Below are 26,448 nucleotides of genomic sequence, written 5' to 3'. Positions count from 1 at the left end.
GAGTAGATTTTTACAATCCATATTTATTGAGGTTTTTGGGGGCATTTAAACATTTAGATGAGACCCAATTTTTCCTATGCCTTTTTTAATAAAAACAGTTCTTATGGTAAATCAGAATGTTCTCAAAACAATCTAATCTGAGAAATGAAGCATGAATATAAGAAGACTTAAGAGCCAGATTCATCTCTTAACACTAACATGTGTTAGTCTTTTAGTTCCTTCCCCAAGTGTATGCCACAGCGACAAGACTTAAACAATTTCACTGTGTTTTAAATACCATCCCTTTAGTCTTGAATGCAGAATATAAATGAAATTTACCTGAAATGACTGTTTTGATACTTAGTATTAAGAATTGTATATGATCTTGTATGTGTGTGTGTGCGCGCATTTTGTGAGACCTTAAAATATCCAAATTAGTATGGTGCCTTCCATACTAGTCACTCTCAGAGGTTATATACCCTTATTCCAAATAATGCTACAATTATCCACAACATTATTAAAATTCCTTTTTAGTCTATGGGTGGATCTGACTTTTACAAACGATAACTGCCTTCTCAGACTGGATCTGATTTTTAGAAATAGCCTCAAGTTACTTCCCATTTTCTTTCTGTCAAGATCCTCTGTGAGTCATATCTGATAAATAACATGAAATATCACGTGGCCAATCACCCCTTTTTTCCTTAAAAACAAGGAGCAAATACAAAGTAATGAGCTATTTTCACGTGTGGCTCTTAAACTGGCTTAGACGACAAAAAAATTTTTTTTTTCTAAAAATATTGAGTAATGCTAGTATTGTTAAGTGTATAGCTTCCATGGTGACTACTCTAAAGTATAAGACTTATTTTAGATAAGTGTATAAAATATTTTTCCTTTAAAGATGGATAACCAGTCCTACACAATTTAGTCTTCTCTAACCTTCCTTTCCCATGCTGATGCTGATTTTATGTACTCACGCTCACCCTGATCTAGTTACGCTAGTTTTTTTTGTTTTGTTTTGTTTTGTTTTGTTTAGACAGGATCTGGGGTTATGCTGCTCAGACTGGTCTGGAACTCCTGGGCTCAAATGATCCTCCCACCTCAGCTTCTTGAGTAGCTGGCACTACAGGTGCAAGCCACTATGCCTGGCTCACACCCTTGTCTTCTTGTAGTTTCTTGCAGTTGTAGGCACGCTCCCATCTCAGGGCCACTGCACTTACTATTCCCTCTGTGTATAATGTCTTGCTCCAAGGAGACCTGCAAGGCTTGCTGTGCTACCTCCTTCAGGTCATTACTCACTTTAACTATTTATCATCTTCTCAATGAAGTCTTTTCTCACTACCCTTTAAAACTGCATCTTGGCCAGGTGCGGTGGCTCCCACCTGTAATCCCAGCACTTTGGGAGGCGGAGGTAGGTGATCACCTGAGGTCAGGAGTTTCAGACCAGTCCGGCCAACATGGTGAAACCCTGTCTCTACTAAAAATACAAAACTCTACTGGGCGTGGTGGCGTGTGCCTGTAATCCCAGTTACTCAGGAGGCTGAGGTAGGAGAACCACTTGAACCCAGGAAACGGAATTTGCAGTGACCTGAGATCGCCCCACTGCACTCCAGCCTGGGTGATGAGAGCAGAACTCCATCTCAAAAACAAAAAACAAGAAACAGAAAGCAAAAAACTGCATCCTCCTCCCAACCTCATACACATATCCCATTTATTCTCCCTTCCCCTTCCCTGCTTTATTTTCCTGTTTGTGTGTAAAACTGTTTATTAGGGGAAATTTCAAACATACACAAAAATAAAGAGGAAGTAAGAAACCTCATGTATCCATATACCATCTACCTTCAGCAATTTTCAATATATGGCCAATCTTGTTTCATCTATGTTCCTCTCCCTTTCAATATTTTGAAGTAAAAACCCACACATCACATTTTAAGTTGTAAACACTTCATTATACATCTCTAAAAGAACACTTAAAAAGTACATTCTCACACCTGAAAAAATGGACAAATCCTTTTCATTAAATATCCAGAGTCTAAATTTCCCCAATTTTGAATAAATGTCTTTTTACAGTTAGTTTGCTCAAAGCAGGATAGAACTAAGCTTCATACATTGCATTTGGTGGATAAGCCTCTTAAGTCTCTTTTAATCTTATAGTTCTCCCTCCCTATTTCTTGCTATTAATTTTTTGAATAAATCAGGTCATTTTTCTTTTATTTATTTTTTAACTTCTATTGTTTTGAGGCAGAGTCTCGCTCTGTTGCCCAGGCTGGAGTGCAGTGGTGCAATCATGGTTCACTGCAGCCTCAATCTCCCAGGCTTAAGTGATCTTCCCACCTCAGCTTCCCGAGTAGTTGGGACCACGTCCAGTTAATTTTTTAAGAAACTTCTTTGTAGAGACAAGGTCTCACCACGTTGCCCAGGCTGGTCTTGAACTCCTGGACAAGAGGGATCTTCCCACCTCAGCCTCTCAAGGTGCTAGGATTACAGGTGTCAGCAACTGCGCCCAGCCATTTTTCTTAAAATGCAATGTATTTTATTTATTTTATGGTTTGTGTCTTATTATTAGAATGTAAACACCATGAAAGCAGAGATTTTAGTCTGTGAGGTATCAGCATCTAGACCTGTGACATGTAAACGGCATCAATAAACACTGAATGTATTTGGCATCCATGCCAAAAGTCCACCGCTCACCAACAGCAGAAATTGCTAATCACAGTACTCTTTCCTGCTAAGTTTGAACAAGGACTCCCAGTTTTCTAAACACAGCACTCTAGGCAGCCACCACTAAACAATCAGATTTGGTACCCCAAATGAAATTTATTTGCTGTCCCTGCTTTAGCCCCCTTCAAAAGTGTACTATCCCTAAAACAGATTTCATTGCACCTTGTATGTTGAAATTTTAGCATGATAAATTACTGACTGTGTTTCTTGTCAACTACATTTAAACATTTCTTAGCTTATTTTAGACAGCTTAGGGGAAAAAGAAAACTGTAGCCAAAAAAATAATAGAAAAAGAAACTGCAGAAGATGGTGGGAAACCGCGGGTATTACATATTTTTAGAATTAGCAACATCCCAAGAGGCTCATTATAAAATAAAAATTAGCAACAAATTTTCTGAAAAGGAAGTAAATTACATGTGTGTTGAATTAATTTTTTAAAAAACTACATGAAGATTAACTGGAGGATGAAGACAGATGTCAGGATTTTCCCATTTATAGGCATCAGCAACACATTCTGTTTTTCTGCAACTGGTATTTTGAGGTGTAAAGGTATTACAGGGGCGATACAAGAGTACTATGTAGAACTCCATTTCTCTGAAGTGGAGTTTATGTGCAAAAAGAATCTAAAACATCTAGTACAACATTCTGAAAAATTGTCAATTCTTCTTAAGAGTCATTTACAATTCATTTCTGTTAAACTACCAGATGAAGCTCTCTTTCTCTAGGCTTATTTCTGAAGGTAGCTAAGCTAATTGAAAGACTCCAATCAGATGTTTATGTTTTGATTACTTTTTTCTATCAAAAAAGAAAAAAATTAGAAATTCCCTGACATCCATTCAAGAAACATTGTGCTTTCTCTTTATTACCTGTAAATTCATTAAACAACAAAAAGTATTTAGGACCTACTAAACATAGTATGTTAGGCAGTTATTTTCAGCCTTTGAAGGAAAAATAGAAGTGATCTACTCAAGACAACATGCAAAAAAAAAAAAAAAAACCTAGGGGCAGAACTTGAAATCATATCCAGATCTTTCAATGACCAATAATTCTTGTCTTGAGGTTCCCACACATTAGTCTAGGGAAATATTCTATGGCACAGGTCACACTTAAAACTAAGAAAATATAATAAGCACTTCCCCTCCCCCACTACCACAAGTGTAAAAAAATCTCCAAGAACCCAAATCCCTTGAAAGAATGACTTCTATTTACTTTGCCTGTGTAATATATTCAGAGGGAATCTGGAAAAGATGGCTAGAAATCTATAAACAGAAAGTGCTAAGTGGAATTCACTGTTTATAGACTTCAACTAGAATTTTGTCCCTTATATATGAATGCTGCCAACAATCTTTACATTGTATTATTTAAAAACATCTTCATCAGGTTTTCTTCACTTTGCTGATTTTCTTCCTTTTTCTCACTGGCTTTTACATCTGCTTTACTGTCCTCAAAGACATAAATGTAACTTTTGGAATAACATGTTTTTTTTTCCCCCCCAAAGGAGCTCCTAAAGCCACCTCAGTGCCATCATATATTAGTCATTATGAAATTTTAATATTTACAGCTAAATATATCTGTATAGTAAAATAATCCAAAAAGCCTTTCTAACCTAATAAATACTAGGATAGGTCTACATTGATGTATTATGGTAAAATGTGTATGTATATATTAGTTTTCAATTCTAAGTCTTTGGCTTAAAATCTTTATCAGCTATAGAAGCTTCTGCCTAAAAACATTAGTTGTCCACGAAGCATAATGACTATCTACAGTCCTTACCACCTGACCTACTAGAAAATCATAATAAATCATATTCTGAAATGATAGAACTCTTAAAATACAAAAGTGACATTCTGACAACCCAGAAGAGGCTGAACTTAAATCAAATGGAAACATCCTTTGGCTTCCCCTTTGAAACTTGCCTCAGTGGCATTTGGCAGTACTAGACTAACTTCCTACCCCGTACTTTTCAGTCATTTCCTTTAAGGGGTCTCAAAGAAATTATGAAACCTGCAAAGCCAGACTTTGCCAGTCAACACTAACTTCTGCCTGTGGATTCCAGTGACTGAGCCAAGACAGTGTTAGTAGCTTCCTTGAAGTACAAATGTTCCTGGTAAATCTGGCTTGAAAATACCACAGAAAAAGTTCAACATAACCAACTGTAAGAACATTTAAATGCCAATCTTAAGGAAAGGATGGATTCCCTCCCCCTACAAATTCCACTGAGGCAAATTTCCAGCTTACTTTTTAGAAGTAAATAAATACTACTAGTATTACATTACAGCACTTCTACCATGCTAATAAAAAGCTAGGTGATAGTTTCCTCTTTAAAACCTGTACATTCACTACATGAGACACTATAACCACTTCACTACATGCAACTTTCCATACATATAACTGTTCTACTTTCCAATTATTTATTTTAAACTCAAGATCTCTTTTAACATACTATAGAAAGGGAACAGGTTAGAAGGCTTTGGGAAAAAAAAATAAAATAACGAACATCTCACTTTCATTTTCTGATGCAACCACCAAAATCTAAAATGTAAGGACAACTATATAGTACAAAATTAAATTTAAGAGAATTTAGAGTAAGTGAAACTATTCACTATTACTACAGCTCTGATTATTATTTACCTGAGGAAAGAGCTAGTAGAAGTGATGCTTGATTTAAATTTTTGGTGCTTTCCAGTATGGTACCGAAGAAATAAAAACTCACAAAATAAATAAGGTCCTCAGAGTTAAAGATTTTTCTCCAGAAGAGGGTGTTGGTATAAATAAAAAAAATAAGGAATTCATATGCTGTATTTGTACAATAAGAACAATGTTTTGAGACATGTAAATCTTATCACTCAGAAAATATTTTGTTGGCTATAAAGAAAACGCATCGTAAACTGAAACAGAACTGAATAAAGTGAACCTTTACCACAATTAAAATATTTTAAATTCACCCTATTATGCAAACTGAATAATAAATTCATTTATCCTTAAGTGTAAGAGTAATACATATTCGACACAGTAAAGGACAATGCCATTTCTGAAACAAAAGATCATGTGCAATGAAAACAAAGTAACATTTTGCAGAGTAAGAAAAAGTAAAGAGCCTGTGAACTGAAACAGATGACCTTTTCTTATATATAAAGCTTCAGTTTTTAGCACAACCAGCACCTTATGAATAAAGTTCTCAATAACATTTGTTGATATACTGTTTGATGACTAAACGACAGGAATATTGTTGGTGCTGTTAAAACCAAGGCACATTTCCTTGTGTGTAGTGATTAAAATCTGTTAAATGTACATTTTTTAAAAACCTCTGCCCTCTGTCCCCTTCTTGCTCTCTTGTCTCTAACAGACCTGCACGTACAAAAATAAAAGTAGATGGTGACGTGAGTTTATGATTTACATTAATTTCCCTACTCGGAGCATTTTTCACTAAGTCTTTAGAGGTTTTAAGATTCAAACACTATGTAAGAAGAATTATGGTTTGAACTACGTAACAATTACCTAGACATCTTTTGGACTTCAGTTAACCTGTAAGTAAAACGAGCATCTTTAACTTTTCCACGGGGCTTTGGAGAACGGGTTCTTCCTCATAAACGCTTTCATATCCTCAGACACGAGGCGCGGTAGAAGATCAAGCGTATCCATCAATTAGAGAGCTTTTCACGACCTCAGTTTACCCACTTAGGGAAACGGGCGTATTAACTTGTTTCCTAGGGGACCCGGGGGTGAAATTAATTAGCGTGTTTAAAATGCTCTGAGATCCAAAGATGAAAGGAAATGTGAAAGACGCGCAGAGATGATGACAACAATCGTAACAATAAAAAGAATGACTAACTTGAAGTCTGCATTATGTAAGGGAGGAAAATAAGTTATCAGATCCGCACAAACAAAAGGGAAACCCACCGCCCCTTTTGTTTCTCCCATTACCCTCTCCTCCCCGCCACCCGCAGAGCTCCCCTCTCGCAGCCGGAGCGCGCGGCCAGCCAGGCGCGGGGCTCGGAGTTGGCCGCCGCGCGCCCCGCTCCCGGGCGGAGGGGGAGGCCGCGTAGGGCCGGTTCCTGACAAAGGCGCTTCCTCGAGCCAGGGCGCGGGATGGAGGCGCCGCAAACTCCGCTCCCCGCCGCCGCGGGGGCGCGCAGGCGGGCGGGGAGAGCCGGCTGGCTGGCCGCCGGGGAAGCCGCCGAGGAAGTTGCGCGCCCGCCCTCCCCGCGCCCCTCGGCTGCCCCGCCGCCATCCATCCCGCGGCGCCCCGCGGTCACACTTACCGGACAATTGCTGGTGGCCGGGATCCCAGAAGCAGCCCCCGAGACCCGAGGCGAGAGGGTGAAGTGTTGTGCGCGGGGAGCGCGAGCAGACAGCCCGCCGTTCCGCCGCTGCCCTCCGCGCCAGCCAGCCGACCCCAGCGAGGGGAAGTTGACCACGGAGCCGAGCGCTGAGGAGCCGCGGACGCAGGGAGAGGCGTTGGGGCTGCTTTGTGGTGCGCTCCCGGAGGGCTGGGGACCAATTGGACCGCACCGCGGGGCTGGCGCTGCTGCCGCTGCTGCTAGTGGAGGCGGCGGCGGCGCCCCCCGACGGTCCCTCCGCCTCACACCGCCTCTGGGTCACTGACATACACTCGCAGGGAGGGGAGGGGTCTAGCCGGGGGGCGGGGCCTGAGGGAGGGGACGGTGTAGGGCCACAGCGGAAGGCGGTGTCGCCGCACCGAGAAGGCTCTTGGGAATTGTAGTTCTCCGGTTGAAGAAAAAAGGGATTCATTGTTGTCCAGCACCCTACCAGGCTCGCTCTGCACTGAGCATGCTCGAGGGCGAGGTTTGGGCCGCCCCCTCCCACCGTTACCATGGTCACCGACACACTTAGCGAACGTGTTCAGTGCTGCTGTTGGCTGAACAAGGACGGTCTTGTATTATAGTGTTGTTGGGGATCCAACCCTTAGACGGTCCTTCCTACTTTGCTCCACCTCCAACTCCTAGCCTTACCAGTCACAAGTACCCAGTGAGGTCTGACTTTCTCTCCGTATTTCAGTCTTCCCTGCTGCGTAATTTATCTTCCACAAACCCTAAATCACAAATACCTCTGTCCCTCACTTCCCTCAATTGAATCTTCTCTGGCTAAATTCAATTTTCTTTACCTAAGGCTTGTCGAAATGTAGTTGTTTCCAGTAATTGAACAATTAGGTTATAAAACTTAGGAATATCACCACTATCAAAGTCCCGTAATTAATTACTTTGCTCAGTTAGTCACATCTAACTTTAAGATTAGCAAAGGCAAAGTACAGAATTAAGAACCCTATATTTTACTTGATTACTATAAAAGAATCCGGGTTCGTTCATTTTAAGGCCTACAGTTTTTAAGACATACAAATTTCATAAAGTATACGTTCAAAAGACAAGTTGAAAATTGTTTATGTGTATTGGCCAACTTTAGTTTGGTAATAAGAGAAGTCTGAACCAAGGTATGAGTATGTTGTTGGGCTGGTCAGCTAAGTCTACACCCATCTTGGGCACCCAGGTGTGGATAGGTGGTAGGGAGGCGGGTGGAGAAAGGCAGGACACATTACTGGCTCTCCGGAGAGCTAAAGGCAACGCGTCCTGAGCGCTTTTGTTTTCCTTCTCCACCTACCTAGAACCCCACACCCTGGAAGAAAGAGATTAATGCTTAGGAATCACACACTTTTGGAGCAAGGCTTTCAGAGAGTCTCAAGATCAGAAATCCTTATATCTACAGACTATATAATTATACACTCATTCGAAAAATGCTTGTTGAGTGTCTACTTGTGCTAGGCACTGTTTTGAGCCCCAGAAATAGAGATACAAAAATGTAAAAGAAACATTCTTATTTTCAGAGTGCTTACTATGCAAAGGAGGAGACAGGTAAACAGACTTAATTTGAGAAGTACTACAATAGGAAAATGCACAGCTACCCACAGATGTGGGCAAAATCAGGAAATGCTTCAAAGATCACTTGAGATAACTAGGAATTAGCATGTTTGTGTATTTTGGTAGGGGAGGAGGAAGACAGAGGTGGGTGAGAGCATTGGGGGTGGTGTTGGGGAGAGCATCAAGCACAAATACCTAGAGGTGTGAGACCCAAACGTATTTTGGTTCAGCAAATAGTTGCATTGCTGGCAGTAGAATAGAGTTGGGGGAGTGGCAAGAGGAGACACTGAAAAAGGTAAGGGAGACAGCTTAGGTAATGAAGAATCTTGCACAATACGCTAAGGAACACGAACCTTTTCCTGGAAACAATGGGAAGCCACACAAGGATTGTAAGCAGATGAAATTTTGATAAGATAGGCATTTTAGAAAGATCACTCTATGGAGTGTGGTATGTATGGGACCTGTTACAGTATTACAGGGGAAAAAACCATGAGAGACTGAACTAAGGTAAGGCAGTGGCAGAAGAGAAAACTGAGGGTAATCAGACACTATTCAGGGGATAGAATATAGAACATAGTGACTAGTTGCCTAGGTTTGGGGGTGAAGGGAAAAGTAAAGTTATGAATTATGATGCTTGTGGTTGAAAGCAGCAGAAAACCCAGCTCTAACTGGCTTAACCAATAAAGGAGATTTATTGAACCATCTAGCTAGGAAGTTCAGGAAAGAGGCAGTCTATAGGGATGACTGATTCAACAAAAAAGAGATGTCATTAAAGGCACTTTTTTTTCCCTCATTTTAACTGCTTTTTCTTCTTTAGTATTAGCTTTATTGTCAAATGACGGTTGCCAACAACTTGTGTAGCTTTAAGTTTCGCTATTTAGGTCCAAGAAGAAATAAGAAAAAGATTCACTTTTGGAAGCTCTTTTGTAAAGGAAAGAAAACTCCTTTCCGAGAAGCCTCAATGATTTAGTCACATGTCCCTACATAAACCAACAATGGCTGCCAGGAGATGGCACAAGGATAATTATCTTAGGATGAAGACATGTGTGTACCCTTAGAGCCATAGAAGTCAGCTTCTACCAAAGCTGTGATGAGGAGGTGCAAATATCCCAGTGAAAATTGAGCTGATTACTCAGAAAAAGAAGCATGGAGTCTGAGAAGTGGACCACAGTGTCTACTGCAAGGAAGAAGCCAATGATGGGTCCCAGATTTTTGGATTGTGTGCTTATGAGCTAGTGATCAGTTATGTACATGACTCTTGTGCCCTGGAGACAGATTTGGGCAGCAGAAGATATAACTGGAATATACCATCATATAAATGGCTGTTGAAATTATGGCAATGGATGAGATCACCCATGGAGAGTATGCACAGCAGAAAAAGGAGTCAATAATAGCACCTTAAAGAACATCAGCACTTAAGGTGTAGGCAGGAAGATTGTGAAAATGCCTGGGAAGTAGCAAGAGAACTAGGACATACAAGGAAGCAGGAAAGTAATCTACAACCAGGAGGAGAGTCAGTCAACATAAAGTCACAAATGACAGAGATGATAGAATTAGCAGTCAACAATGTTGAAACAATTACAATAAGTATGCTCAGTATGCTGAAAGAGAGAAATCAAAGATATAAAAAATGAAATTTCTAGAAATTAAAATGACAATTTCTGAAATAATTTCACTGGATGGGATTAACACTCAGAGGCAGATTAGGCACAGAGCAAATTAGACACTCAGAAGAAAAGATTAGTGTACTTGAAGACATAGCAGTAGAAGCTAGCCAAAGGAAAGCACACAAAGAAAAAAAATGAAAAAATACCCCCCAAAACAGAGTCTCAGTGATCTATGGGATAATACCAAGTGCTCTTAATATTTGTGTAATTGGAGTTCCAGATGAGAGATGGGTCAGAGAGGTGACAGAAAAATTATTTGAAGTAATATAGCTGAAAATATTTTCACGTTTGATGAAAATTATAAACCCACAGATTGAAGAAGCTCAAGGACCCCTAAGCAGAGTAAACACACACTCCCAAAAACCACTGCAAAATATGTCACTATTAAATTGTTGAAAACCAATAATAAGAAAATATTAAAAGCAGCCAGAGGAAAAAGGCAAATTATGTATAGAGGAATAAACACAAAATATCAGCAGACCTTTTTTTTTTTTTTTTTTTTTGAGATGGAGTCTTGCTCTGTCGCCCAGGCTGAAGTGCAGTGGTGCGATCTCGGCTCACTGCAAGCTCCACCTCCTGGGTTCACGCCATTCTTCTGCCTCAGCCTCTGGAGTAGCTGGGACTACAGGCGCCCGCCACCATGCCCGGCTAATTTTTTGTATTTTTAGTAGAGACGGGGTTTCATCGTGTTAGCCAGGATGGTCTCGATCTCCTGACCTTGTGATCCTCCCACCTCGGCCTCCCAAAGTGCTGGGTTACAGACATGAGCCACCACGCCCGGCCAAATATCAGTAGACTTCTAATCAGAAACTGTTCAAGTCAGAAGACCATGAAAAGGCATTTCCAAAGTGCTGGAAAAAAAACCTGCCTGGCATGGGGGCTCAAGCCTATAATCCTAGAACTCTGGGAGGCCAAGGCGGGTGAATCCCTTGAGCTCAGGAGTTTGAGACCAGTCTGGCCAACATGGCAAAACCCCGTCTCTACAAAAAAATACAAAAATTAGCTGGGCGTGGTGGCATACGCCAGTAGTCCCAGCTACTCCGGAGGTTGAAGTGGGAGGATCGCTTGAGCCCAGAAGGTCGAGGCTGCAGTGATCTGTGAATGCGCCACTGCACTCCAGCCTAGGTGACAGAGCGAGACCTTGTTTCAAAACAAACAAACAAACAAAACACCCTGACACATAGAATCCTATAGTTAGAGAAAATAATCTTTCAAAAATGAAGTTTAAGACAACAAAAGCTGTGAGGATGTCACCAGCAGAACTGCACCTCAAGAAATGTTAAAGCAACTTCTTGGAAACTTGGATTTATATTAAAGAATGAAGAGTGCCAGAAATGATAAATATATGAGTAATTATAAAAAAACTTCTCCCCCTGACTTAAAATTTTTTGAAAAAAGATAACTGACTTTAAAATAAAAATGACAAGACTGTATTATCAGGTTCATAATTAAAGATTTCTGTCAGCATTTTTATATAAGGGACAAAATTCTAGCTGAAGTCTTCTAACATGTAAAGTTTGATAACAATAGCTCAAAGGATGGAAGGAAGAAGTGGAATTATATAGAAAGGTCTTACATTACACATGAAATATACTATTATTTGAAGGTAAATCGTGATGAGTTAAAAATGCATAAGCTAAACCTTAGAGCAGTCGTCAAAATGAAAAAAACAGATGTGGCTAAGAAGTCAATAGTGGAGATAAAATGAAATCTTAAGAATAAAAAGCTTGGATGGAGAAGCAGAAATAAGGAAGAAATCTATGTCCCTAAAGACCGTGGAGCTGACATACCAGCTCTGGACTCTACCTCCTGACTTCTTTTAAGTGAGAAACAAACTTGTTTTTTGTTTTTATTTTAAAAAATTTTTTATATTAAAAAAATAGAGACAGAGTCTTGCTATATTGCCCAGGCTGGTCTTGAACTCCTGGGCCCAAGCAATCCTCCTCCTCAGCCTCCCAAAGTGCTGGGATTACAGGTGTGAGCCACCATACCCAGCCAAGAAACAAACTTCTATGTTGTATAAAGACATTGCTGTTTTGTACTGTGTTATGTATAGCTGAACCTAATCAGACTCACAAGCCTATAGAAGTTTCATGAAATAGAGTATTTTTGTCAGAATCAGGTAGATCCACGTGTTGCCAGCATTTCAACATAGTTCTGAGGTTCCTATATTTGTCACTAAAATTCCAGGGATAGAGCATCTTTCGTGTGGGCATCATTTACTATTAGTTTAATTAGTTTTTCTTGAAGGAGAAAATACATGTAAAGTGCTTAGCCCAGGCTTGGAATGCAGCAAATGCTCAGTCAATATGTAGTACTTTGAAACCAAACCACAATAATAAGGTAGATGGCCCACAGGTTAGACATATGTTCGGGTTTGTTCTCCAAAGTCAGGTGTAGAAAATCATGGTGACATTCACTTATATATCAAAATCTGTAGATTCCTTTGTGAAATTGTGACTTTACCTCCACCATACAGTTCTGTACAGTTCTTCAGAATCTACAGTCCTTTGAATTCAGAACAGTTCAGTCGTGGAAAATGAGTGCACCTCCAATTACCGTATATATGCTCAGTCTACATATCTAGTTAAATACCTACATTTCTTTCACCAGAGGGGCTATCCGTTTGTTGCTTATCTGCAGTTTCCAATTTGGTATATTCAGCCATCTAGTCATTTCAGTAAGAAAGTGAATCCTGGGGGACTAAAGTTTTTTGGATCTCTTAAACTCTAAAAAGCTTTTGATCTGTGGATGTTGCTCAGTAAACTTCAAGTTTCCTGTACAATCTGACTATATCAAAATCAACTAAAACTGTGTTTCTACTCTTTCCTCAAACAAACATGAAAACAGTGTTTGGGATAAGAACATAAGGAAAAATCACAATATTGATGTCATTTCTAAAACAACATGAAATAAATATAATTTGCTAGTAAATGAGGAAGAGGAAATTAGATACACGTCTTTTCTTATAACTTGAAGAAACTGCTGCAAACTTATTTTCCTCCTTTCACTGCTAATATTTCATCCACTTCAAATGAACATGTTTATTTCATTTGAAATAAACATTTTATTTCATGTTTAGTCCAAATTTCTCATAGTTTATACTGACCCTAGACTGCCTATTGGACTCTTACTGACATTCTTGGGATTTGAGAGTGATAAAGTTGTGTGTGTGTGTGCATGTGTGTGTGTGTTTAATATTCAGATTTTAAGTAGGTTATCTCTCAGAATTCTTACCTCCAATATTTCTCCCAAAAATAAAATTATTCTCTCCTAATGTCCTCAAAGTCTCCAAATAGCTCATAGTCAACATAGAACATGTTCCTATTTTAAACCTGTGAATGGCACATAATTTGAAGGCCTGGGCTTTCACTCAAAAGATTTGTAGGCCCCAAATGCTGGCTCTGACATTTTAGATATATTTAGAAAATGTCAAAGACAAGCCAGTTAAAATTTCAATGTTTTAAAGGAGTCTGCTTGTACACCAAAGAATGCAACCTACAAATTCTCAGTATTAGTGCAGTCAGCATATACACAAGCAGTTATTTTGGAATTTTAAATAATACTGTGAATTGAGAGAATTGGAAAACCCATGAAGAGAACATTTAGATTGTGTTTTCATCCCTAAAATAGATGTATTTGCTGATAGACTACTTAAATTTTTGTATCTCAAATTTCATGTATTCTTTCGTGGAATACTTACTGAGCACATACTATGGTGCCAGACTATGGATACAAAGATTAATTAGTCTTGGTCCTAAGCTTTTTTTTTTTTTAACTTTTCTCCCGAGATGGAGTCTTGCTCTGTCACCCAGGCTGGAGTGCAGTGGCGCGATCTTGCTCACTGCAACCTCCGCCTCCCGGGTTCAAGCAATTCTCCTGCCTCAGTCTCTGGAGTAGCTGGAATTACAGGCGCCCACCACTGCGCCCAGCTAATTTTTGTATTTTTAGTAGAGATGGGGTTTCACCATGTTAGCCAGTCTGGTCTCGAACTCCTGACCTCGTGATCTGCCCGCCTCAGCCTCCCAAAGTGCTGGGATTACAGGCGTGAGCCACCGCGCCCAGCTGGTCCTAAGCTTTTTGATGTTTAGGAAAGGGGAAATGCAGAGAAGGGAATAATCAATTTTACGTGAGAATAAAGTCAGAAAAACATTTCAAAGAGGAGGTGGCAATTGAGCTGAATCCTAAAAAATGAGTAGGTGCTCACAAGCTGAACAAAGACATTTCAGCAGAGCTTGTGATGTTAAAAAAGACATGGGAAGAGTGAAGTAACAGCCCATTTAAAGAACTACAAGCTGTTCAGTATGGCCAGATCATAGGGTGTGACATGGGCCAGGTCAGGAAGTTTCTGAGACCAGATCATAGAAGTCGTATATGCCATGTCATGACAAAGAGTTTGGCAATGAGAAACTGTTGAAAGATTTTAAGCAGAGGAGTGCTATAAAATCATACTAGTATTTGACAGAGTGACTAGCTAAGAGAATATGCAGTAATGCAGGTGAGAGATGATGGACAAACCAAGTAAGTGTGGGGAATCAAAAGAAGGGGGCAGATACCAGTGATGTTTCAAGAGATAAAATGAATAGGGCTTGATATGTTGATTGGATGTAAGAGGTGAAGGAAAGAGAAAGGAAGGATCATTTGGAGGTTTCTGGTCATGTAGCTGGGCATTATATATTATAGTTATTCATTAGTATAGAGGAAAAGCAACTTTTTATTGCTTTTTGCAGTCAATACTTATTTATATTCATGTGTTTACAGTCTTACCAACATTTTATTTTCTGTTGGTTTCATTTTAGTAAGTATGCAGTGTCTTATTGTAGTTTTATGTATTTATTTATTTTTTGGGAACAGGGTCCTGCTCTGTGCCCAGGCTAGAGTGAAGAGGCCTCCCAAGCTCAAGCAATCCTCTCACTTCAGCCTCCTGAGTAGCTGGGACCACAGGCTTGTGCTACTATATACAGATAAGATTTTTTGATTTTTTGTAGAGACAGAGTCTCTCTATGTTGCCCAGCCTGGTCTCAAACTCCTGGGCTCAACTGATGCTTGCACCTCGGCCTCCCAAAGTGTTGGGATTACAGGCATGAGCCACTGTGCCCATCCCCAACACTGTAGTTTTAATTTACATTTCCTTGATTGTGCATGCAACTGAGTAACTTTTTATAAGAATGTTGGCCATTTGGAAATCCTGTCTTCAAAGAGGCTGTTTAATTTTGCCCATTTAAAAATTATATAGTCTTTCTTTTTTTTCTTATTGATTTACAGGTGTTCTTTATATATTCTAGTTACCAGTCATTCATCAAATATGTGTCTGTGTATGCGTGTGTGTGTATATATATATGTAATATTTTCTCCTACCTGGACTAGCTTTTATCTAAGTTTCTCAACTTGGGATTCTCTTACCACAAAGGCAATGGAAATTTAGACCCTACACTCACCAGCTATGCAACTTTGGGTTTAGATTTCTCCCAGGAGAATACTTTTTCTCTCTCTAGAGCTCAGGGCAGACAACAAACTACTTTGGTACTTGTCCAGTCTGACAGACTAAACTTTTCTGGCTCCTTTTCGCTGACCATGTAGCTTTTATAGGACTTTATGTCCTGGAATTAGCAGAAATCCCAGTTGTAGCCCCTGCACTGCAGATGCAAGAGCACATCTCTTGTCCCTATGTGGGCATTAAAACCCTGGCTACCAGCTGCCAGGGCATATATTCAGGCTTCTGGCTTTGAGTCTCTCCCTACCCCCCACTCTACCATCCCCAGCTTTTTTTTTTTTTTCTCATAACAGGAATTTTTATTTCTCTCAAGCTCAGTTATGTATTTCATTGTCGTTTTAGTGGTTATATTTACCCAGTGTTTCTACATATTTGTATCAGAAAAGGTGGCTTCCATTAGCTCAGTCTGCCATGATGTAGGAACCTATTTTCCATTCATTTTTGAAAATTATTTCAGACACTTTGCCATAACTACCTACATTACTCTTTTTCTAAAAGTATTTCAGGGATACTTGTAAGAACACATCTGACTTTCTAAAATGCTACTTTATTCGTGTTTAAGTAGAAAAGAAACATACTGTTGGTTAGGCATCCCCATCTCCAGATTTGTAATGTAGAAACTCTTACTACATTGTTAGAGAATCCTGGAGATCTGGAACAGGGTTGGGAGAGAGCTTAGGGTAACAACTATATTTAAATTTGGTAAATTAAAAGAATATAAACTCATAAAGCTCAGTTTAATTCTCCCTATTTCATCCCTCCAGCTGGGTGCCCACATAACCCAATCCTTTCTCGTTAGTTTCCTCTAGTTCTCCAAGTTACTCTAGAAACTAAAGTAGCAAATTATGCCCTAAACGCCTCAGTTTTTGTTTTAAATCTCTTTATAGACCTGAGTACAGGAATCCTGGATTTTGCCAATTAAACTTTCCTATTTGAGTTCTGCCTTTTTGGAGACTGATTCCTCAGAACTAGCTTTCCCAAATGTACTGCTTTTAATATTTTGTCACATAATCCCCCCAAGCAGTTTCATGCTTTGCCTTAATCATCCTGTGTCTCCTCCTGCTCCTTCAGCCTCCACAGTTACCTCTCAGGGATATTTCTTCACAACTCTACCCCACTGCGTCAACATAAAAAGCACCCAAGCTCCAGCCTCCCGACCTGAGTCACACCACGCCCCCTTCTAGTGTTACCAGCTCAGGCTCCTGCCCTGCGTCTTGTCTCTTCTCAGATAAAATCAGTATCATGTAGTATTAGCATAAGTGCAGTTCTATCCATTTGGCTAGACTTAGCCAGCCTGGAGTTTTTCAGTTGATGGGAGTTTTTTTTTTTAATGCACAATTTAAAAATCTTTTTGTTATAGAAACTTTCAAAACACACAGAAGGAGAAAGAATAGTCTAATGAAACCCATGTACCCATCATCCAACTTCCATAGTTTCAATTCTTTGTCAATCTTGTTTTATCTTTACCTCCACCACACCCACTGGTTTATTTTGATACAAATCCCAGATGCCCTAAAATTTATTTTGTATATCCATATGTGATTCTAAAAGGAGGGATATCTTTTCTTAAAAGCATAAGCACAATAACACTATCACACCTAAAAGTAAAAACCCCAAATATTTTCTCAATACTGTCAAATAGTTTTTAAAAATTGAGATACAAATAAAGAATATACATGGCATTGGTTGATGTATCTCTTATATCTCTCTTTTTTAAAAAAATCTTTGCATTATGGAAAGTTTCAAACATATACAAAGCAAACAGAATAACGTATGTACTCTATATCTAGTTTCGACAATGATCAATTGTCTATCACTCTTACATCATCTATACCTTCACCCACTCCCCAACTCAATTGTTATTTTTAACAGTTTTTTTTTGAAATAACGTGTATTAGTTGTACAACTTTGACAAATGGATATGCTAATATAACCCACAATGCTATCATGAACACAGGACATTTTCATCTCTCCAGAAGATTGTCTCGTGTCTCTTATTCTTTCAGAGGCAACCAGTGTTTTCATTTTGTTTAACCTTAGATTAGTGACTGTTCCACAACTTTATACTGTTTTACATCCAGCTGCTTCTCACTATAATATCTGTGAGATTTATTCATGTTGTTGGATTAGTTTGTTTCTTTTCATTGCTATAACTACTACAATATATTTATTCTGTTGAGCTTATTTAACACATGTATTTTCTCTATAAGGCACATCGCAGCCTTTTTGTGATTAGGGACCTTAGGCAGCACTTTATCACTACGCTCGAGAGTCATTTTAAACAGTGAAATCACCAACAAAAAGCAAAAAACATGGCACTAAATAGACTGCAAAAAAGATGTTTATTTACAGTATGAGAGCTGAAACAAGTAGGTAGAGAGCACAACCTCATCTGAGAACATATGCATCAGGTGACTCAATTTTTGGCCACTCTGTGAGTGTCCATGAATGACCACAACAGTATTGATTTTGAGGTTATGAATACCTTTTAGCGATCAGGCAAATTCATGAATACTGAATTCATTAATGATGAGTAGCAACTGTACATATGTGTATCAGCATATGTACAGATGGTCCCTGACTTATGATGGCTTAACACATGATTTTTTAACGTTATGGTGGTGTGAAAGCTGTACACATTCAGTAGAGACCATACTTTGAATTTAATATCAACAAGTGTCTCTGCCCCAGTGCCTTCTACCAATGATTCTCCAGCCTATCAGAAGAGAGAGAAATTGATGACCCTGTTGATGTAGCATACTCATCATCCAGCAATTAATTTTAGTTCAATACTTCAAACATTCTTGAGGCCCAGTGTACTTTCAGCTGTGTGTGTTAATGGTGAGTACTCATACAACCATTCTGTTTTTTACTTTCAGTATAGTATTCAATAAATCACATGAGATAGTCAACACTTTATTACAAAACAGGCTTTGTGTTAGATGATTTTGCCCCACTGTAGGCTAATGTAAGTGTTCCGGGCACAATTAAGGTAGGCTAGGCTAAGCTATGATATTTAGTATGTTAGGTGTATTAAATGCATTTTTGACTTGCATTTTCAAATTACAATGGGTTTATCAGAACATAACCCCACTGTAAGTCAAGAAGCATCTGCACATATGTATAGATATGAAACAAGGTTATCATCTATTTCTATTGCCTTGAAATTTGGAAACTAAAAAGAAGAATAAGCTTCCTACCTTCAGTAAACTTGATGGGACTATATTCCAGAAGACTTGGGCTTGATGGGGTATCCTGCCCCAAAATACGTGTGGATTTAAGGGTAACCATAACTCACTGTGAGAGGAGAAAATGTAAATAAATTGGGTTTTAGATATGCTAACATTTTTACTAACAAAGATTCCTGCCAAAGTGAGAAAAAAATATATAGAGGTTCGAATGACATGTGTTCTAGAAAGAGAAATATAAAAGTGTTTAACTAAAAACCTGATTTGAAAAAAAGAGGAGACTGATAGTTGTATACTCAATAAAGATAAAGGATGCAGTTCTAAGGTATTTCAATGAATGGAAAATGAGAGACATGCCTAATGCAGATGTCAGGTGACTGCAAGAATCAGTTTTACCTGGGAGCTGAGAGGTAGAGGTGGGGCACAAACAGAAATGACGTTGCCTCACCAATGAAAGGGAAAATAGTCCTGACCTGGAATTGAAGGTATACGCATGGGAAGGCCTAGTAAGAACAGACTAAGTGATTCCAGAATATGGGTAAAGGAAATTGTCTCAACCTGGTTGTGTACCTTAGAGAACAATTTATTAAGAATCTGAAGAATTAATTTATCAACATCAAATATGTATTAAAAAAACGAATTATCTGTGACTTACATTTGAAAATAGATTTTATGCCCCCCAAGATCTTTATAAATTGTAGTCATATATTTTTGCTCTGTATTTGACTTACTAAGCAAGAGCTGGACTGAAGAACATTATCAGGGATACTACAAGAAATGCATAAGATGAAGATCATATTCTCCAAATATTAGCATCACAATTACCTTTTCCAACCTCTAACCTCTACTACTATTCTCTTTGACGATGACAACAGAAAATAAGTCACCTGACTTTTGTTCCACTCTCACCCTTAAAATTTCCCTCTAGCTCAGATACCCAACCTAAGATACTTCTTGGAGTCAAGTCATAGAGCTATCCTACCACTATCTTGGGATCCTTGACCACAATACTTACATCTCTATGCTGACAGATTCCAGTCTCCTTCCCAACCTCAAACCATAATTCCTATAAAGCTCTCCTATCATCCCCACTCCTAAGATGCTCTTACATTGAGAACTTATAACAGCATGCCCTAAGCCATAGCCTGGGTCTCAATTCTTTGTTTATTGGATATTTTGCTTGCACTCACCAGTTTCTATCTGGATATAAGAATTTCAAAGACTATATGAAGACGGTTTAAAAAGTCCCTTCATATGGAGGGAGAAAAGGTGTTGAAAAGCCCACCAGTATGTATTTTTAAAGAAAGCAACTTGGCTAATCAGATTATCATCACTATGATATATACCTACATTTTAGTTTCTCACTGACCAGACTTAATATTTAGGAAATTTGTGAGAAGTAATTTTTTTTCTCTTAGAAGACTAGACATCCAAGAAAGCCCCATCATTCAGAAGTAGTTTTACTGATCGATAAGAATAAAACAGAATTCAGTGAAAAACTTGTTTTGTTCATAAAAGTAGTAGGACTGATATAAAATAAGAAACTAAGCCCTTTCATAAATTCAGGTTCAGCTTGAAGTTTTGTTTATTCAATTTCTAAATTTTATTCTTCTATTACAATCATATATTACCACTTGTGACATTATTTTACTATCTTGAGCAATTTGTTGCTATTTATTTCTCAACCATAACTATTTACCCTCATCTTTTACTCTCCATTTCCAAATTTCTATAGATTATTCAACTGGAGTATCAGCCTGGGCTAGGGGTTGCAGACCATTGTTAGTTGATACTTAATAATAAAATCAGAACATGTCAAATTACTCTGAAGACAGGTCCCCATGTACAGCTTTGAGAGGTAACAAAGGGCCAGATTAGTGATTGTGTGTAATGTTAAGATTTGGGAATGGTGTTTAGCTGGCAGTCATTATTGCATCTCACCTTTCCCCTTGGAAAAGTGTCTGCTATGTTGCAATCACTGAGCAAATGCCAAATGCCTTCTGGGAAAGTCTGATACTGCCAAGAATTCCCTCACCCCCAAGCTGTCTTCCATTGTGTGGGAAAGTTTTAGAATTTCTAGTCTCTAGCATGCTACACCTAAATCCTGGCCAACCAACCCTAACAAATGTGTAATTCAAGCAGTCCCTTAGATTGCTTGGGTAACCAAAAATGTCCAGGGAACAGAAGAGAATGACAGCATAGATACATATGCTTATGTATGACTTTTGACACAACAGAGAGAAAAAATTGCCATTAGAATTCTACTAATGTTGGAATCAATAGTCATATTATGTCTTGATAAATAAGCATAAAAAGGAACCGTAGAAACCTTGTTCTATAGGTACAGAGCAGTGAAACTGATACAAAATAAGAAAATAAGCCCTTTTGTAATTTGAGGTTCAGTTAAAACATTTGTTTATTCAATTATTAGATTTCATTGTTCAATTAGAACCATGAATATGTAACGTTTATGAGATGATTTTGCTATCCTAAACAAGTTGTTGCTATTCACTACTCAATAGCTATTTACCCTCATCTTTTACTCTCCATTTCCAAATTCCAACAGATTATTCAGCTAGAGGATTAGACTGGGCTAGTAGTTGAAGATAAATAGGTGATAATTGACACAAGGAAATGGAATACATAATGTAAATATGTGATGTTTTAGTAGATTATGAAATGAGTTAGGTGTTAAGATTTATAAATATCACGGCTTTACTGATAACATGGTGAACTGTGGACTTGGCTATTGATACGGTTGGCTATCCGTGAATAAAAGGCAAACATTTGTACATGGAAACACAGGCAAACTGGTTGGCTTAGCATAAAACTGCAAATCTATCTTTACAAGTGGAACAGAAAAAAATGGAGTCCAATCATATAGTAAGAAAAAAAGAAAAAGAGCCAGGCATGGTGGCTCACGCCCGTAATCCCAGCATTTTGGAGGCCAAGGTAGGAGGATTGTTTGAGCCTGGGAGTTCCAGATCAGCCTGGACAATGTGGTGAGACTCTGCCTCTAAAAAAAAAGAAAAGCGATTAACTGGGTGTGGTGGCACATGCCCGTAGTCCCAGCTAGTTGGGAGGCTGAGGTTAGGGGATTGCTGGAGCCTGGGAGGTCAAGGCTACAGTGAGCCGTGATCATGCCACTGCACTCCCACTTGGGCAGCAGAGGGAAACTGTCTCAAAACAAAACAGAACAAAAAGGAAAAGAAAGAAAAAAAGGCTATCTCGCAGTTCTATGTGGTAAAAATCCCAATTACCTTGAGATCTTTATCCAGCAATCAAAATAGGACTCACTAACCCAGAAGTCAAAGTAAAACCTCTGAGCTGCTTTAAAAAAAAAAAAAGAAAAGAAAAGGTTTAAAAAGCTATATACTGAAGTCAGAAACTTGATTAATAGAAAAATTTATTATGTTTTAAACTCATTAAAATAAACCTGATTATTTCATTCCTCGGGCCATAGAAGATTAGAAACAACAAAAATTTTCCATTCATTATAGATTCTAACATCTATTGTGTGTTAACTATGTGTGAGGGATAATTCCACAAGCAACTGATTTTATCCTCTGAGGTAAGTATTATGACTCCCCTCATTTTACAAATGAGAAAACTGAGGTGGAGAGAGGTTGATTAATTTGGCCAAGATCACACAGTAGAAAGTAGTAGCGTCAGGATTCAAACACAAGTTTTCTACTGGTGTCCACACTTTCAGGTACTACTGGCAAACAGCAGGGTCTATGGACACAGCAATGAACAGAGCAGCAGAGGTTCCTATTTTCACGGTTGAGAAGCAACAGGGAACAGTAAGAGAACCATGACCAGGTGCGGTGACTCACGCCTGTAATCACAGCACTTTGGGAGGCCAAGGCAGGTGGATCAAGAGGTCAGGAGTTCGAGACCAGCCTGGCCAGCATGGTGATGCCTGTAGTCCCAGCTACTCAGGAGGCTGAGGCAGGAGAATTGCTTGAACCTGTTAGGCAGTGAGCCGAGATCGCACCACTGCACTCCAGCCTGGACGACAGAGTGAGACACCGACTCAAAAAAAAAAAAAAAAAAAAAGAGAGAGAGCCGTGAACTGGCAGGAGCAAGAACTGTGAAGAGCAGAACAACAGGGATGGGAGCTGAAGACTGGGGAGCACTGGGCTCTTTACAGTTATTACCTCATTTACTCTTTACAACCATTCTGCAAGTTACCATCATCATTGTTTAGATGAAGAAATTAAGGCTTTAAAAAGTCAAATACATTTCCCCAAATTGCACAATTAGTAAACAGTGGACCTGGAGTTTGAATCCAGGTCTGTCTGACACCAAAGCTTAATTTTTCTCACTATACCTCACTGCTGTAACAAAAAACTACAAACACAGGCGCTTAAAAAACATTTCAGTCTCGGCCACTCTGTGTAGAAGGAAACAGTACTGAACATACTATGCTAGTCATTGAGGGCTTTGTTGAATGCACAAATGGTTGAATATAAAAATGGCACTATAATGAATGTGTAAAATTAAGACTCTAATAATTCAGAAACAACTGCATTCTGTTGGTTAGTCTCCGTTTAAGAAAACAGGGTAATGTATGGTATATTTTTAAAGTCTAAAAATAGATATGGTTAAAATAAAACTAATCTGTGGATTTAAAGGGATGAGTTTCAAGTACTTAGAAAATTCTTCTATGTGGAATATCTATTTTCTAATGATACCAGATAAAGTTTTCAATACACAGAAACAGTAGAAATAGACATATTAAATAAAGGTTTATGCTATTTTGTGTTAAACTTTATTTAATAAAATAAATAAAGGGTCCAGTAAAAATAAAGGCCAAATAACCTTTATTTAATAAAATAAATAAGGGCCCAATAAAAAATAGTCCCTCCTTGTTTCATGTTTTCCTAGAAAAAATAAAAAATAAAACAACAGTAGTCCCAGCCCTTTAATAACAACTTAGATTATGTGTTAATGATGATTCATACAGTATTTTTAAATGTTTTTACAAATTATAAGAAATTATAATTTATCAGGAATTCAAACTATTAGAAAGGTAAGATAATTGGATTTTCCCCTGCACTATACTTTGGTGAGAAAGAAAGGACATGAGATGTTCTTCAGAAAACCTCCAAACTTAAAATTCAGGTATTCAGCCAAGTAAACAAATCATTTACTTAAAAGAACAATGTATATTTTACATCTTTAATGCATGTTTAACTCCATTTCCTACACTTTCCCCATCTATATTACTGTATTGATGATTGGTCCCGTAATGATAATCATGACATACATTCTGTCCTCTAAGCTACAAAAGAACAAAGAGATAAACTACATTCATTGCAATTGAAGAATAATATATTTGATTTCTATATATATATATATATATATTTTTTTTTTTTTTTTTTGAGATGGAGTCTCACTCTGTCACCAGGCTAGAGTGCAGTGGTGCCATCTCAGCTCACTGCAACTTCCAACTCCCTGGTTCAAGCGATTCTCCTGCCTCAGCCTCCCGAGTAGCTGGCATACAGGTACGCGCCACCACACCCAGCTAATTTTTGTATTTTTAGTAGAGACTGGGTTTCACCATGTTGGCCAGGATGGTCTCGATCTCCTGACCTTGTAATCTGCCCGCCTCGGCCTCCTAAAGTGCTGGGATTACCAGTGTGAGCCACTGTGCTCAGCCTTGGTTTCCATATTTAAAAATTAGTCAATTATTGCTTATCCAGTAGCTTTCAGATAACTCAAATATTAATTATTAATTCTTTAGATTTTTTTTTGTTTTTTGAGTTGGAGTCTCACTCTGTCACCCAGGCTGGAGTGCAGTGGTGCGATCTTGGCTCACTGCAACCTCTGCCTCCTGGGTTCAAGCGATTCTCCTGCCTCAGCTTCCCGAGTAGCTGGGATTACAGGCACGTGCCACCGCGCCTGGCTAATTTTTTATATTTTTAGTAGAGACGGGATTTCACCGTGTTAGCCAGGATGGTCTCGATCTCCTGACCTTGTGATCCACCCACCTTGGCCTCCCAGAGTGCTAGGATTAAAAATTTTTGTGAAAAAATTTTTGGAAAGTTTTCCTAGAAATATAAGAAAACCATGTTTTCATTGATTGCACAGTTACTTGTACTGACTTCCATTGACTTTAAAGTCCTATGTCCTGCTTAGGAGTTTGACATATTTTTAATGAAAAAAAATTTTTTTTTCTTTTTGAGACGGGGTCTCATTCTGTCACCCAGGCTGGAGTGCAGTGGCCTGATATCGGCTCACTGCAACCTCCGCCTCTGTGGTTCAAGCAATCTCTCACCTCAGCCTCTCCAGTAGCTGGGGATACAGGCGGGAGCCATCACGCCTGGCTAATTTTTATATTTTTAGTAGAGATGGGGTTTCACCACGTTGGTCAGGCTGGTCCCGAACTCCTGACCTCAGGTGATCCGCCTGCCTCAGCATCCCGAAGTGTTGGGATTACAGGTATGAGCCACTGTGCATGGCCAAAAAATTTTTACGATTTAAAAATAGTAAGAATTTTTCAATTGGTTAATGATCATAGACAACATTCAAGCAAAATACCATTTGATACTGAATAGTTCTAACATTTTAATTGTATTGCAAGAAAACTTTGTGTTGGAGATAATTACTTAATTTAGATCCGAATATATGTGCACTGGAAAGTGGCACTTTATGTTGATTACAAAAATGTAATTAGGCAATAGGCTTAGTTTTGACCAAGCCTATTTGCTAATTGTGCGAAGTTTTTTTATAAAAATCAAAGAAGTGAGTGTAGTTTAAAGTACAAGAGAAAGAAAAAGATTATTTTCTTCCTAGGCACTTTTCTGGTGGATGGATGGAGGCTATATAGCTACAACTACTTTTTCCAGATTTTTTCAAGACAGTTCAAATTTTAATATTACATTTTGAAACCATATTAAACCATTCACTCTCATTTTTGTTTCAAAATGTTTGGACACCATGGGGGGTAACAGTCTGACAATTTTAGGAAAATCTTACTTTTACTTTGATTCCAAATGTAATATCAGAGAGTTTCCAAAGGTGGGTTCCAAAAAATTTAGAATATTTAAGTAACAAAGAGTAATTGACTTTGGATAGGCCTTCTCACTGGCTTCAGAAATTTTATGAGATATGGTCTGGGTTTATAAAACCATAGAGAGACCTATTTTTGAAGCTTCATTGTGCCAGAACTACTTTGGAAGTTCTTTCTTCCAACTTAAGGCTTCATATAGCACATATGTACTGATTAATATGTAAGTTAGAAAAAGTTTATCATCTATTACTAGGACAGTATTTCAACAATGTAGAATATATTTCTCCTTTTAAAAAACATTTATTATATTTATTCCTTCCTTCCTTCCTTCCTTCCTTCCTTCCTTCCTTCCTTCCTTCCTTCTCTCTCTCTCTCTCTTTCTTTCTTTTTTGAGACAGTCTCGCTCTGTCACCTGGTCTGGAGTGCGGTGGCACAATCTCGGCTCACTGCAACCTCCACCTCCTGGGTTCAAGCTATTCTCCAGCCTCAGCCTCCTGAGTAGCTGGGATTA

At 38.6% G+C, this 26,448-nt stretch overlaps 1 protein-coding gene and 1 long non-coding RNA gene across 54 annotated transcripts in view; one reads left to right on the top strand and one right to left on the bottom strand.

The window, feature by feature from the left end:
- The window catches only part of PELI1 (pellino E3 ubiquitin protein ligase 1), a 53,015-nt gene extending 45,497 nt beyond the window's left edge, over positions 1–7,518 (bottom strand). The window contains exons 1-3 of one of the 4 annotated variants that reach the window (XM_063789777.1): positions 6,960–7,098; positions 6,196–6,404; positions 5,329–5,493 (exon numbers count right to left, since the gene is read on the bottom strand). The gene's annotated coding sequence lies outside the window, so the exon portion shown is untranslated. Of the gene's footprint in view, positions 1–5,328; positions 5,494–6,195; positions 6,405–6,959 lie in introns of all 4 variants that reach the window. The other 3 variants (XM_016948631.4, XM_063789776.1, XM_063789778.1) reach the window with 3 other exon arrangements.
- Positions 6,088–26,448, top strand: part of LOC100609893 (uncharacterized) — a 111,204-nt gene continuing 90,843 nt past the window's right edge. For 19 of the 50 annotated variants that reach the window (XR_010149446.1, XR_010149464.1, XR_010149479.1 and 16 more), the window contains exon 1: positions 6,123–6,224. This is a non-coding gene — a long non-coding RNA (uncharacterized LOC100609893). Of the gene's footprint in view, positions 6,225–26,448 lie in introns of all 50 variants that reach the window. The other 31 variants (XR_010149473.1, XR_010149445.1, XR_010149478.1 and 28 more) reach the window with 11 other exon arrangements.

The sequence above is a fragment of the Pan troglodytes genome, chromosome 12, assembly GCF_028858775.2.
Source record: "Pan troglodytes isolate AG18354 chromosome 12, NHGRI_mPanTro3-v2.0_pri, whole genome shotgun sequence".
In the NCBI taxonomy this organism is placed as follows: domain Eukaryota; kingdom Metazoa; phylum Chordata; class Mammalia; order Primates; family Hominidae; genus Pan; species Pan troglodytes.
This window is presented reverse-complemented; position numbering and strand designations above follow the sequence as displayed.